This window comes from Halichoerus grypus, chromosome 4 (assembly GCF_964656455.1).
Source record: "Halichoerus grypus chromosome 4, mHalGry1.hap1.1, whole genome shotgun sequence".
Classification (NCBI taxonomy): Eukaryota; Metazoa; Chordata; class Mammalia; order Carnivora; family Phocidae; genus Halichoerus; species Halichoerus grypus.
In genome coordinates, this window is record NC_135715.1 from 163,680,460 (window position 1) to 163,695,580 (window position 15,121).

Here is a 15,121-nt window from a genome sequence, read left to right on the forward strand (position 1 = left end):
AGTTGATGTTCCAGTAACAACAGTGCATATGGGCTGGGAGTACTTGCTACATTCAAGGCGTGGGGTGCACTTTTGCAGGGTCACTAGTATTGATAAGAGAGTGACCTTGGCCTCAAGTTGCTTATAATTTATTAGGAGTGAAGAGGCAAAATAGCTGTAGTGCCAGGAAGAGTGGAAGAGCTATAAAAGATGTGCTACAAATGAATTAATCATTGCAAAGTTAGTTGATTGAGTAGCAGATGTTCCATGTCATATGTTGTACTCAATTAACGTGGAAGAGTTAGAAACTAATGTCGCAGTCACTAATAAACCTTGGGGTTTGCTTTGTATTTATTTCCATATGCTGAATTTAGCCATGACATTTTGTTTTAGATAATAACCTTGAAAGCTATAGACAGTGTTCTATTTAATAGGAATTAATAGTAAAATTCATCAAGATTTATGAATGAAAAAGTACTTCAATATCCTACATTTCAAAGAACACAAAATATTTCTAAAGCTTTGTTCCATTGCTAGCCATAGATCAAACCACTCTGTTTTGGTAAGTTCTAACACTGTAATCTGTTAGGATGATAATTAATGCCCTGAAAACATATCGAACAGCATGGTTATTAGTGACACGAAAGAGTTAATGCACAAAGAGCTGGTGAAATTTTGTTTTGTTTTTCCCTCTTAGACTTCCTAGCAGGATAAGATTTATTACTGCTGTACCTTTCCTATGGAAATCAGGTTTTCTAAATGGGTAAATTAAAGCTTATTGTAAATTGCTCAAGGTAATATTGGAGTCCTTTGTGCTGCAGGGTTTCCAATGTGGGTCTTTTAACCTTTGGTTCCATTTAAAGGAAATTTTCCTGAAAGATTTATTCTCCCTTCAATGACATTTTTAGATGGTGTACATGATGAGCAGAGAGTGCAAAGTGTTGAAGAAATAATTTGTGTTTCTTTATAAACTGAATTTCATTGGGTTTTTTTAGAGCTCTCATTGTAACATTCTGAGTTATATATATTTTAAAAATATATCTATTCTTAAAAAATTGTATCCTTGTGCATGTTCTAAATGTCAAATGTAACCACTGGAATATTTGGTCTACACGGGAGTACATACCTTGAATTTAGCCATTCTCTAGTGCATATCTTTAAGTTTTATATAATTTTGATTCAGGGAATGTTTTGCTGTCAAGGTTTTTAAACTTTAATTTCAGGTAATATTCAAATATGTGAAAAAATCTGAGTTGTAGTTATTCAGTAATTATTACTTTATATAACTGAACTAAGTTGGATTTTTCAATATGTAAATCAGTCTTTTGTAGGATTTAATAAACAAGGCAGGATATGTGTTACAAACCAATGGCTAGGATGAATAACTAGGACTAAAGGATTTTTTTTGTTGTTGGTTGCAGTTAAAATTGACTGTCTCTGGAAATGTAACTTTTACTTTCCCTGTTTTTATAGTAATGCTGCATTAAGATGTCAGGTCAAAATATTTTTTTCTTTCTCTCTCTGTTTTGATACTTCATTTGAGAACCAATATTTCAAAAAATGTAGTGATTTAGTACAAATTCCTTAGTTCCAGTCAGATAAATAAACCTTGCCAGATTCTGTGAACTGATTTATTGATGGGACTCTGAGGGATCACAAGCCTTTTTGAGAACATTTGAAACATTTCTGAATTCTGAATTTTATTGAAGTTGTTCCCAAGAGAGGAGCAGATTGGGAGAAAAAATCCTCTTTTCTTTTTACAGATTCGGACATCTTAACAAAGCTTTAATTTTTTTTTCCAAGGGATAATATTAAAAAAACAAAACTGGGACAAGCAGTAAAATGAACACTGTGCCAGTCACCAGTGAGTGCTAATGGGAGTGATCTTCTGTGTCATCAATTTTCTATGGCACAAATATTTGGAAATACACTGAAAATATACAAACTTCTTTTTATACAGTGATTTTGACTTCTTTGCAATCTAAGTTTATATCTTTAAAAAAAATGTGTAAATACGCCTCTTTGAAATTATCCTTGACTTCTCTCTCTCTTTTTTTTTTAAATGAACACTTTTCTTTGTAGATGATCATGGTTCCCAACAACTTCTCTCCACTTTTCTCAAACCCAGACATTTTCTCTTGTAAAGGGAAGGTGACTTGAAAGACCCCATAGGCCAAGTGGATCTTCCTGTGACCTATAACTTATAGGTGACCTAAACTTATAGGTTAGAAGCAGGCTACTGCTACACAAGAGAGTCTAAGATCCCACCATAAGCCCTTTATTGCACCTTCTTCCTGTGGAACTCTTGGTGGTACTAAAGTAAACCCAGGGAGCTGATTTAGTGCCCTTTCCCTGGGGAGACCCTCTGCTCTAGTATTACCCCTTACCCAGTGATTTTTACGTGCCAGCATTATGGATTCTGCAGACTGCTCCTAATGGAGGAAAGTGGTCTGTGGCATGAGAAGGCAAGCAGTAAGGTTCCCTAAGTAACCCAGCCTGGAATTTATTTTACTAGACTCCGCATGAATAGAAGCATTGGAGGTACCAAATAAGGAAAGCAAGAGACTGTTTTTTGGCAAACAGGGAGAAAATCCATCTTGTCTGAGAGAACACTGTGCTCTCCCCTGCTATCACCGCACTGTCCTTCCTATCTGCCGTTGGTAAATCGCGATTGCCGAAGTGACAAAATTAAGTATGATGCCAGAAATTAAGATTTCAGAGGAAAAACAGAAAATAAAGCTGAAAAGTAAAATAGTCAAGAGAACTTTAAAAAGAATGCTAGCAAAAAAACCTAGCAAAACTAGAAAAGGTTAGATGTTCAACATTTTATCACCTAAAGGACCTAAGCTAGGAACAAGGCAAATGCTGTATAAGCCGAGATTAAAAAAAATAGAAGATGATCTGAACACAACAGAAAGAATACAAGAAACAGTTGACATGAATTCAGAACGAAATACACTAAAACAGGCACCAAAGTGAAGCCAACCATCTTTTTAAAAAGGTAGCCTTGTAGATGGAAGAAAAGGAGAAAGCAGGTTGCCTTTTTAAAGTGTCCCCTGGAATGAGGCAGCTCCTGTGGCTGGGAGCTCTGGGGAGACCTCAGAGGGTACAGAGAGAGCTACACTGTGGAGGGTAAGACGTGCCTCTCGGGGGCCTCCTGTCAATGGCTCCTGTCCCCTGGCTCTCTTCAGGCTACCTGAGAGGGCGAGGAGATGTGCCCTTCAGTAAATAGCAATCCATCAAACTGCCAGCTTCGCCTTGCTGGCTTCTTACAGGCATGAAAGCTGCCACCGCCTTCTCCATCCCTTTGTGAAACCCACTCTTTGGGGGAGGACTTTTCTATTTAGCCCGCTGTTCTTCAGGCAGGTGGGCAAGGCAGAGTGCCTGGCAATCATGCCATTATGTAATCAGTGATTTTATTATTTTATATTTTTATAATCCAACTGTTTAATGTTGATGTTTCATAATCAGGTATTTTTCAATTAAAAACAATAGTAAGCTTTCTAAACGTTAGAAAAGCTCTGTTTTGAAAAGGTCTCCTTTTTCAGTTGCTGATGGAATGATGTTGTTGTAATTGTAGCTGCCATCATTAATTAAGACTGCCTACCTGTCTTCACTCCTTCTTCTTCCACACCCACCCACACACAGACCTCCTCTAACTCATGCCCACAGTCCGTGTGGAGGAAGTCTTCAGTTGCATATGTCAGGCAACTCAAATTCCGAGTATCCAGACTGTGTATTTTAATCTTTCAGTGGGAGTGCGCTAGGCTAGGGGCAGTGAAGGAGGTGTGCACGCAATGTGCCCCTTCTGCAGAGTTTATCTGTTTACGTCTAATCTTAGTCTGAAAATGATTTAAGGTGGCCTTCTTCATAATATTGTTAGGACTGGAGGTCTAAGAAGCATAAGCACACATTATAAGCCATAAAACCTAGTTACAGATTTTAGGAAACTTACCTGTGGACACAACATTCAAGGTCCTTCATTTTCTGTCTCTAGCTGTTCAGTCTAGCCTGCACTCCAAACACCTCAAACTAGTCAGTTGACATTTTGCAAACAGTGAATTTTGTGATTTCCTATCCTGCCCCACTGTGTGTATTGTTCCTTGTGCTTTGAAGGGCTTCCCAATCCTACAGTCCTATGAAATCATGCTGATTAAGGCCCAGCTTAAATGTCATTTCCCCTCCATAGCTTCTTGAACAGCTTCCCTGCAAACATGCCCAGGATGAATCTTCACCTCTCTTCCTGACATAGCATTCTGCTCATCCGGCCATTTCATCACATGCCACCGTGTTCGTACTGATTTTCATGTTCATCTACCCTTCCTACTGCTGAATTGATAGGTTCTTGAGATGGGGGGCTATATCCTGAGTTCTTAACACAGGGCCTAGCCTGTTACAAGTACTCACAAAGCATTCCTTGGATGTAGGAGTTGAAGCACTTCACCAAGATGCCTATCCCAGGCTACTGAACCCTTTACCTGTCCTCACTCACTGAGGCACAGTGAAGGCGACCATGAACACGGCACGTCTACCTCTGCTTTTGAGTGTTGCTGTATTTCATTTTAGCCTTGCTTTCCCTGTTTCAAATCCAGGAAGTCTTCCATTTCTTCCAGTTTTTTTTCTATTAGTCAGCTCTAGCCCGAAAATTCCATAATTGACCATCTTAAAAGATGTACACAATTGTAAGGAACACTGAGAAGATATCTTTGCTTATGGGTCTGAGACTTTGTTCTAAAGCATTGATTTTGCCAGTTGCTTGACCTCTGAGTGAAGAGGCTGTGTTAGGTTTTTCCAGAGGAAAACCAATAGGCTGTGTGTACATTTGTGTGCGTATATACATATATACATATATGTGAAATTTTTAATAAGGAATTAGTTTACATGATTATGGAGGCTGAGCAGCAAATGTAGATGTAGAAGAGCCAATGTGTGGTTCCAATTCATGTTTGAAGGCTTGAGAACCAGGAGAATCAATGGTATAAATTCTAGTCTGAAAGCTGAGACCCGAAGAGGGCAGATGTTTTGGTCTGAGTGTGAAAGTCAGGGAAGAGCAATGTCCCAGCCCAAACAGACAGGAAATTAGGAATTCGTTCTTGCTCAGTCTTTTTATTCTATTCAGGACTTCAGTGGATTGAATGAAGCTCACCCACATTTGGGAGGAAAATCTGCTTTACTCAGTCTATTGATTTTAATGTTAATCTCATCCAGAAACACCCTCATAGACACAAAGAGAAATAATATTTAACCAAGTATGTGGGCGCTCCATGGCCCTGTCAAGCTGACCCATAAAATTAATCATCACAGAGGAGGTGTTCTGCTTATGTATTTTGCCAATGATGTCAACCAGTTGACTTAAGGAAGGAATTCTGTGTATGAAGAGCATCGCTTATTTTGCAAATGATCATGAATATAGTCTTTGCAAGAAGACTGAAGTGTAGTCTCATTTATTAGTTGCATTTTAATCAGAGAAGAATAAAGGGTAGAAAGAACCCTATGTATTCTAGTTGGTCATAGGGTAAAGGCCTCAAATCATTTTAGGAGCTAGGCAAATTAGTAAATAAGAATGTTGAGCATATGCCAGTCCAGAATGGTGGGAACCATGATGCATAGGGGAACTCAGTACCTGTCTTATAGGTCTGCAAACAGTTTTTTATGCTGCCAGTTAAAATTAGGCTTTGGCTAAATTCTTTCCCTCGTTAACTTACTACAGGATTTTAGAAATTCATTTAATTTTTCCACAATTCAGTTGTTTTATTAGAATATATGGCTAATCTTATAATCTCAAGATTCTTTTCATGCATTTCACCTGCCACTTAAATTTGAGAAGTTACAAAATAACCTTTCCCTATCAAAAGAGGTCTAACATGCATTCTAAAGAAAAGTGACACGCCATCCTCTGATGCAATGTAACCTGCTTTCCAGAGACATCATAATGCGTATGTCTGCTGTTTGGTGAAATATCAAGAGCAAAAATACCCTAATCGTATTTTTGGATCAAAAAACTACATATAGTAATGTGATTCATGATGTAGCATGACCAAATTTCTTTCTTTTTTTTTTTTTCATTTCTTGATAATTAGGTAACAAGTCTCCACAGGTATTGCCAAATCTGTATCTTGCTGTATGTGTGCATGTTTTCTAAAGCTTGGCGATTGCTTTCTATTGGTAAGTAGGATAACTTTCAATACATATGTGTTGGTGTGTGTTGATTTTTCTTGTCCAAAGTCTTTTCATATAGTCTTGAAGCCTTCAAACTATAATTTAAAGCAAGACAGCCTCTTTGGATTTATGGAGTTATTTTCCCTTTGGCTAAAACCCTCTATGGTCACAGACCACTAGATTTAAAAAGGCAGCTGAACCTGTCCAAAGAACAACATAAATTTTCAGAGGTAGAGAAAACGGTGTCTGCTTATTAAATTAGTGAGAATATAGTATTTGGCAGCTACAAATAAATGCTGTTTTTCCCTTTTAAGTTAGAAGAAAGATGGTTAGAGACGTGTGATATTTGACTCACATTTGTCACGTTTAGCTACATTAGTTGAGAATAATTTGCATGTTACATCGTGCGCGCTTACTTTAGACTTCCATTCAGTTTTGACCAGATAAATGGGTTCACCTTTGCCAAAAAGCTCCCAGTTATGAACACATTTAAAACAATTTTTCCCCAGCATACAGAGAATGAACATGAGCATTAAAAAAAATTAAAAAAAAAAAAAAAGTCATGTTGCCTCAGCAGACCCTTCTCCAGTACTCCAGTGTTTACCTGATGGGGTTTTCTAAGTGCATGTCAGGCATTCTCCATTGGGTGCCTCCATCCATTTTCCATTTGTCCTTTTGTTTCATAGAAATTATTAATTTTAGTCCAATAAAAACAGGGCTTTTTCTTTTGGTGATTCATTATTGGAAACCATTTTCATGGACTTCGAGGGCTTTTAGAAGAAAACATGTTTATCCTTGACAGATCTTGGTATTTTTCCACATCTCACAGGAACCTTTCCAAGTCTTTTTTTTTCTATAAAAGCAAATAAATTATAAGAATGGAGACTTTCTAAGCTAAAGTTGATTAACTGTACAGGCTTTCTAGAGTAGTTTCTGAGAAAATGCTGCACAGTGTTTCCAGTCATGAAACTTGTGTGAAAAGCAATCACCTTCACTCCCATTTAACCCAAAGATGCTATTATGAAATGCAATTTTTGATAACATTTATATTTGGAGTTATGTTTTATTAATGGCCTATGTTATATTTCTAAAGAAATGGGAATTACTTTTCCTAATCCTAATATCAATACCTCATGAGTAGAAACTAGGTACAAAATGTCAGATGGATGTTATGCTCTAATTAGTGTCTTCCCCCCTCCCCATCAGCCAGTTTTTCTTTTAATTTTTTTTTCATGCTTATGACCTGACATGGTGAAATACCTTCTAATGACATTATGTATCTTTTTATCTAATGACTGTGTGTGTGTGTGTGTGTGTGTGTGTGTGTGTGTATACTGTTGAAAATGTCTACATTTTTTTGGATGTTAGTCTAAGTGTTGCAAATCAAATCTGTCTTATTATTCAAATATTCAGTCCAATAAGGTTCTGGGCTAGGAGTTACTTGGTCTCCTTAAATTGACTTTGTGCATTTCTAAATAAAGAATACTAGGGTATATTCTTACATCAAACACAATCTCTTGATACCAGATATTATTCAAGATACAAATTGAGTTGGTCTTAAAGGATAAATAGGACTTTTAATCAATAATAAAAATAATAATGATGATATTTATAATAATAACAATGGGTTAGCATTAAAGGAGCACCTTTTTTGTGGTTAGGCACTCTTAAGTTATATCTAATATAATACAACTCAAGAGGAAGGCTCAGAATAATGAGAAGGTATTAAAGTTTGGCTTCTAATTCTGGTTTTATCATTAAATCATTCCAGTTACAGGCCATGTAAGTCATCTAACCTCTCAGTGCCTCCAATTTTGGAGATATTAATGGTTACTACCTCTAGGAGTGGTATGAGAAAGAAATGAGATATTATGTGCTTGAACATGGTAAATGCTCAGTAAATGTTAACTGCTATTCTTATATTTATTATATAGATGAAGAAAATGATTAAGTTATAGAGAAGCTAAGTAACTTCCCTATGTTTAAGAAAGTGGTTTGAGGCAGATTTGAACTCTGGCTCCAGAAGCTAGGTTCAACTACCAAGGATTCTAGGAAAGGAAAGAGTAACTGCAGATGAGGAAGCTTGAGTGTGGTGTTGGTTGGAGTCGGGGGGGGCGGGGGGGAGGCAGTGAAGAGCATAGATGAGTGAATACAGAGACATGAGGGTGGATTTGGTCTCAGGCCACTTGCGGAAGGCCTTGTGAGGCCTTGGATAGAAACAGAGACAACCAGGAATCAAGGGAAAATAATCTGTTCTATAATTATTTTGCATTATTTATGTGTATTGAATAAATTTGCTGTGTAACATTGTATAAATTTAAGGTGTACAGTGTGTTACTTTGACACATTTAGATGTGGTAATATGATTACTGTTGTAGTAATATTTGTCGCATTACGTAATTATAGTATTCTTTTGCATTTCAGTGAAAAAAAAACAAACCCAGCATTTTCCTTTGATTTAAGCTGTCTTCTAAGCAGTACTGTGATTTCAGTGAATAAATATGAGGTACCAGTTCAAATGGGAGGGTCCTCAAAGATTAGGGAATTTACAGAAGAGTTCTCACTAGACACCATGTAGGTGAAACTAGTTTTTAACCACAATACAGGTTTCAAGCTCTGTAGTTCTACAAACTATGCCTCCTCACTGCTATGGATTGATTTGCCTCAAGGATTCTGATTCTAGCTAATAAAGTTCACCAGGACTATAAAGATGTAGAACATCTGCAAAGGGGACTAGGTATTGAATATCTGCCAGCCAACATATCTTTTCCCTATTGAGAGATTGATGTGGGAAGTCAAGTCACAATCAGGTTACTTGGGGGACATGAAACCAGAATAAGCTCAGGAAGTCACATGATTCAAGCAGGGTCAGCTTCATGGGCATGTGACCTGCACAGTTGCTCAGGGTCCCATGTTCATAAGCGCCCCATGTTTGGTTCAGTATTCTGCTATCACCATCTTGCAGTTCTTAATTTTTGAACAAGGGCTCTATAGTTTCATTTTGCACTGTGCCTCAGAAGTTGTGTACCTGGGCCTAGATTAATGAGTTTAATGATACTACACTATAATCCCCGATGGGTCACCCATTTCACTGTTAATGGGGCTTCAGGTTTTTTCCTTAATGCAGTAGGTCTCTTCAACTGGATAAAACTTAAAATGGCTTGCTAGCATGATCACCTCTGACTCCATTTTCCTGACTTTCATTACCATCTTATTGACATATCACTTCTTTTGCCTGCTTATATAGTGAATTAAATATCGCCCTGGGTGTATTTCTTTGAGTTGATTTTATGTATTTGTAAACAGACTATTACATATTTATTTACTAGATTAGCTTTCTGAAAGAATTCATGTTTCCCAGTTCTTTAAGAAGTGCCCTATATGTTACTTACATGTTGGGTATGAAATCAATGTCAATAACTCTGAAATTTACATGAAAGTACGATTAATTAGCATAGCAGGTTGGAGGATAGAATATAAGCAGAATCATTTTGGTAAGATAGAGCAGTGTGGCTAGAAACCAAGTAGTCATTGGGACGGTAGGTTGGCTGAGAACCATGCTGTTAAGTAAATGAAAAGACTTAGGTAAGAGTTAAGGACACACATAGAGTTTTTACCCATCACTCCCAGGAGTCGGGCCCTTTCTAGAGTTTTTAATCCTTGGCAATATGAGGAGCCAGGAGAGTTTACAGGAAAGAACAGATATGATTGATGACAGGATAGTAGGGGGTATAGAAGAAACATTAAAAAATAACACTAAAAGTTGGTCTTGTCTGGGGGACAAAAAAAAAAAAATGAGGGAATCTTAAAGTCTTCAAGCACTTGAAAGTTTTTGAAACAAATTGTAGGAACATATTTTTTTCCATTTTAATAATGAATTGACTGTGGAATTTCAGCATAAAAAATTTGCAGAAAATAATGAGTTAGACACTTGTATTATGAAATCAGTGAAATATTAAAATTTTTTTTATTGCTTTATTGTAATAACTGTGTTCATCTGTATTTGTTTAGAATATGAATGTATGATTTAAAAACCAAATGCCTATCAATCAAAACATTTCCCACCTGCTCTCTCTTATGGGACTATCAAAGTAGTAAATTAAATGAAACCAACATTGTTTTACTACTTGTCCATCATAAAGTATTACTGGTTCCAGGTGAGTACCTATTTATAAGGGTCCTTTGAAGATTTAATAGACGGTTTTAAATGAATGGAATACCATGCAACGAAAAATTTTACATCATAAACAAAAATGAGAGGTAAACTGTCAAACATTTTGCAAAGGTAGAAAAACAATATACTTAAAAAGAGTTTATACATGCTGGTAAGAAACACTAAAAGCAAAATGGAACAGAAAGGTAAAGGGTATGAACAGACCATGCACTGAAGAAATAAAAATGGCTTATGGAATTATTTTCAATATCACTATTAATCAAATAATTGACCTTTAAAAAAGAGAATATAATATTGTCTGCAAAATTAGCAATGATTGAAAAAATGATACTACTTTGCACAGATAACCTTCATTTTCATGTGTCCCAAATGGCAGAATGGCTAAATTATTTATGATATGACTAATTATGTTATGAAATATTATTCAGTCATGAGTTTTCTTCATTTTTGCAGATTAAAATCAGAGAAAATTGCACACAAGAAAATCCTAAGTGTAAATATCAGAAACACCAGTGTTATGTATGGTTCAAGTAATGTTGAAATACATATGTAGATCCATAGAAGAGAAGATTGGACCCAAAACACCAACACTGTAACAGGAGTTTTCTGGGATTTTAGATGATCTTGTATGTCTTCTTTTCTCCTGCGTGTCTTCAGAAATCTCTCTAATGACATCCTTTTGAAGTTTGAAGTTTTCTCTTCCCATCACACACACACACACACACACACATCAGAGGGAACTGGGGGAGATTGCAATCCCTACATATTCTTGCCTCCACACTTTTTTACCTGAAAAACAGAAAAGCCTAAAGTAGCAAAGTGCAGAAGTGGCCACTGCATTTGAGAGTATTAGTGCGAAGACTGACTTTTGAAACCCAAGATTGCTGATGGTCTTAACAACCTGGATTTTTGGGTCCAATCCTAATTTCAAAACTTGTGTTCCTTTTTTTTTTTTTTTTTTGCCATAAGTATGCTCAGTGTGTTTCATTTCTTGACTTAGAAATAAATCATAGTTTTTATGCCTACAGAATATATTTTAGATGGTTTAGGAAGAAAGCCTTTTGTGTGAAGTAGACATTTGCGGCGGACTCTCAAAGACCATCTTTCTACAGTTAGAGGCAAGACCCAAAATGCAAGTACTCCCGGAAGAGGTAACACACCTCCTGTGACTGTGAGCAGGGAGCAAGGACCAAGGACCCCAGGCTTCTTGTCTTCAGGCCCCAATTAGTGAGGCATCATTCTATGTGAGTTTAATACACCCACAATCATAATTACAAATCTTGACATTTAGATGCTCCCAAAGTCAACACCCATCCCAGCAGGGTTAGCCACATTATCACTAGTTAAGGAGATACAGAGCAATTAGAAGCTAAAGGAAAAGGTTAGCTCTACCACACAGAGGGAAGGAGTTCAGCCGCTAAACCCACCTGCAATTGCAGTGTTAATTTTTTTAAAATATCGGCTTCAAAGCCTTGTCACCCATGACAAGGAAGATCTGAATCTAAATGGAATATTTCAGAGAAGTGCTTCCTCAGCCCTCAATCAGGCTGCACACTGACCTTTGCATAGTCTCCACCAGTTGCTCAGCTGTCATGAAATGCTGGAGAAAGTGGAACATCATTGGACCTGTCATGAGGTCAGTCAGCCGGTGCTCAGGCCAATTTGCTAAAGAGTCCATTCCCTTACCAGTCCGATGAAATGTAGTACCAATTAATCACCAGCTAATTTTCAGGGAGTTGAAACTTCCTCGTATTTGTTGTCCACTCATCACTTTACCTGGCCTTGCGGGATCTTAGGCCCGGAACGGGAGGCAACCTCAGGGACACATGAAGCTGTCGAAACTTATGTTTTAGGCCAGCAGGGTGACAGGCAAGGGGACACCTGCCTCAGGCCTGCACTGCCCTATTTTAGTTAGAGGGCTCTGTGTGGTTTGCAACCCCCAAAGGTAGGGCGCACTGCTCAAGTGCATGCAACAGACATTCTCTTTTTGAAACTCGTAATGATCTCGTAAGACCTCATTGTTTTTTCTATCAACCTATCAGTTCTTTATCTGTCTTTAGAAGGTGGTGGCTTTGTCATTATTCTCTGCGGAGGCTTTTTATCTGAGAGCTGTTGAGTTGTCTTAAAAGCAGAAAGGTTTCTTTTTTTTTTCTTTTACCAAATAGACTGTTCTATTTGTAGCCAAGTCTCATAAATTCAAATACTTGTCAAAATAAATGAATAGTATGTTTGTTATATTCATGACTTAAAATCACGTTTGATTGCTTACTCATTAATCCACGAAATTAAGCAACACACCCTGGATTGCAGTCATTAGTACAAATAAGTGGGGTTCTTCTAGGCGTCAAATGTAGTGGAGCTCATTGTACGGGTGTGTTTGTTTCGAAACTAAGTATGTTAATGCACAAATTAGTTTTATAATTTCAGAAGGTTTCCTCTGGAAGAAAACCAAGTACTTAACTGCAGTCCACCAGCAAACGGGGTTGAGATCATAATTAACTAAGTGGATTTTCGATGGAAAAATTGTAAAATGTAATTTTACATTGAGCGTCGAGGATGGGCAGGAGCTATTCTGTCCTCTGTAGGAGAATACATGGTAAGGGACGTTACCTTTATTCTTAATTGGATGGAAAAATCAGGACTTGGGGAGATGGTGTCCACCTTAAAAGTGTAGACATCCACATAACAGAGGCTTTGCTTTTCCTCTGGGGTATAGCAGAGGACTTAAATCACTCATTTACCTTAACCCTTTCCCTGTGCCAAGTACCCACTAGGAGCTTGCAATATAAAGTCAGGTTGTACTTGAAGGGGCATCTGGCTGGCTCAGTCGGTACAGCATACAACTCTTGATCTCAGGGTCATGAGTTTGAGCCCCACATTGGGTGTAGAGATTACTTAAGATAAATCTTTAAAAAAATAACAAAGTCAGGTTGTACTTGAATTCTCTCCTCTGTAATGCGGGGCTAATACCACTTTTCTCATAAGGTTTCTTATGAGTATGAAATAGAATATGTAAGCATTTACAACAGTGCCTGGTACATAATGAGGGCTGCGTAATTATTTGTTAAAAGCATTTTTTAGTTATGTGACTCATGGTTTCAAATAGCTTCCAGTTTTGTTTTTTTGTTGTTGTTGTTTTAAGTAGCTTACAGTTATAGAGGCAAGTAAATCAAGATCTTTGGGCTATGTGACAGGTAATGTTGGAGACATGGACAGTTTTGTGGGAACACTAGAGAGCCTGGTGGAAGACCTCATATGGGGGACTTGAACTACATTTTGGAAGCCATGATAATATATAATAAAGAATTTTAAGTTGGAGCAAGACCATGCCAGATTGTATGATGGAAAGCCCACTTCAGCAGTGGTGTTGGGGGTACACATCGGGGGACTGGACTGGAAGCCAGAAGCAAATTGAGGCCTTTGCTGTGGAGATGTGAGGCCCTGGCCAGAGGCACTGAGGCATTTTGTTGTAATGGAGTAATCCCTGCAGAGAGAAAGCAACCTTAGATTCCAGTAAGTTACTGCCTTCATGGATGGCTGTGGTAGCGCTGGGCCTTGGCCAAGAAATTACCAAAGGAATGTTTCTGAGACAATTACAGCTTTGCTGTGGATAGAGAATAGAAACTGGAGGGAAGTAAGGAGAATAAAACTGAGCCAGTGATAGCACTTATGTGAATCTTATGACATTGTCAACGTATGTATGCTTTGTAATTTACAAACTAATTTTCCCTGTGCAATTTTATGTTTCGTAGTGTCAGTTATACTCCCTTAAAAAAGAATACTCTTCCAAAAATGCAGTCTGGGTGTGTGTGATTTAGTTAAGAATAATTTGAAGAAAAAGCCATTTGTGTGTACGTGTGTCCATGCATTTTAAAACATTACCTTCATTTCCGATAAGGTACACTCTCCCAAGACCTTTGAAGCCCTTGCAAATGGATAAAACCAAAGAACGTCCAGTGATACAATGGGTAAATGGCAAGCAAAGCCACTCAGCAGATTGGCATCATTTCTAAGAATTTATCAGCTGGTTTAACCTTGAGGATCTTTCACTTTCTTGTGTGTCCGCCATTTTTAATCTGTGTAATTTAGAGACAGTGAAAATAGTATTACTAACAAACCAGATATATTGAATTTTTATAATCTCTGACATTCGTGTTACCTCAGAATGCTTGAAACTTCTTCCAGCTTCTTTACCTGTATGCTTTTCCCATTGCTGTCCCCGAGGGCCCTTTTTAGGAGTAGGGCTTGGTGGCTGCCACCTGACCTCCCTGGGGCTCTTTGCCCTACCACTGCTATGGATGGTGAAGGGCACAGAGGAAAGTGTCTTCAGGCTTTCCTTGTGTATATTAGGTGTCAGTTGTGAAGGTTGTTTCATAAATGCTGAGCTGTGACTACGAAGGAAAGTCAAGAATGCAACAAAAACAAACCCAAGATTCTCTTGAACGTAAGTCAGTCCCAGGAAACATATGATTCAGTATAAATGTGTTTAATGCATACCTGGCTTCTTAGTGAGTTACTGCATAATTAAAGGAGGTAAAGGTACTTTTGGCCAAAATATTGGTGGTTTTTTAATAGGCATATTTTTTTGTCATCACAGGCAATGTAGGCAGCTGTCTCTTTAAAAAGCGCTGAGAATAAATAGGGTTCTTAGTACAGTTGAATAAATTATGTTATTTTCTTTAGAATGAAGCTTAAATCTGTAAAGTTTGTAAAGGTCCCTATTATGGATTTTCAGTTTGGAGAGGAAATGAAAATTGGTTTATCTCATTTACTGAATGTCGATTGAACTTTGTGAGAATCAGAGCTGTT

General features: G+C 37.6%; 1 protein-coding gene across 4 annotated transcripts in view; it reads left to right on the plus strand.

The window, feature by feature from the left end:
* The window catches only part of PARD3B (par-3 family cell polarity regulator beta), a 995,854-nt gene that overhangs the window by 373,571 nt on the left and 607,162 nt on the right, over positions 1 to 15,121 (plus strand). The gene's annotated exons all lie outside the window — the stretch shown is intronic.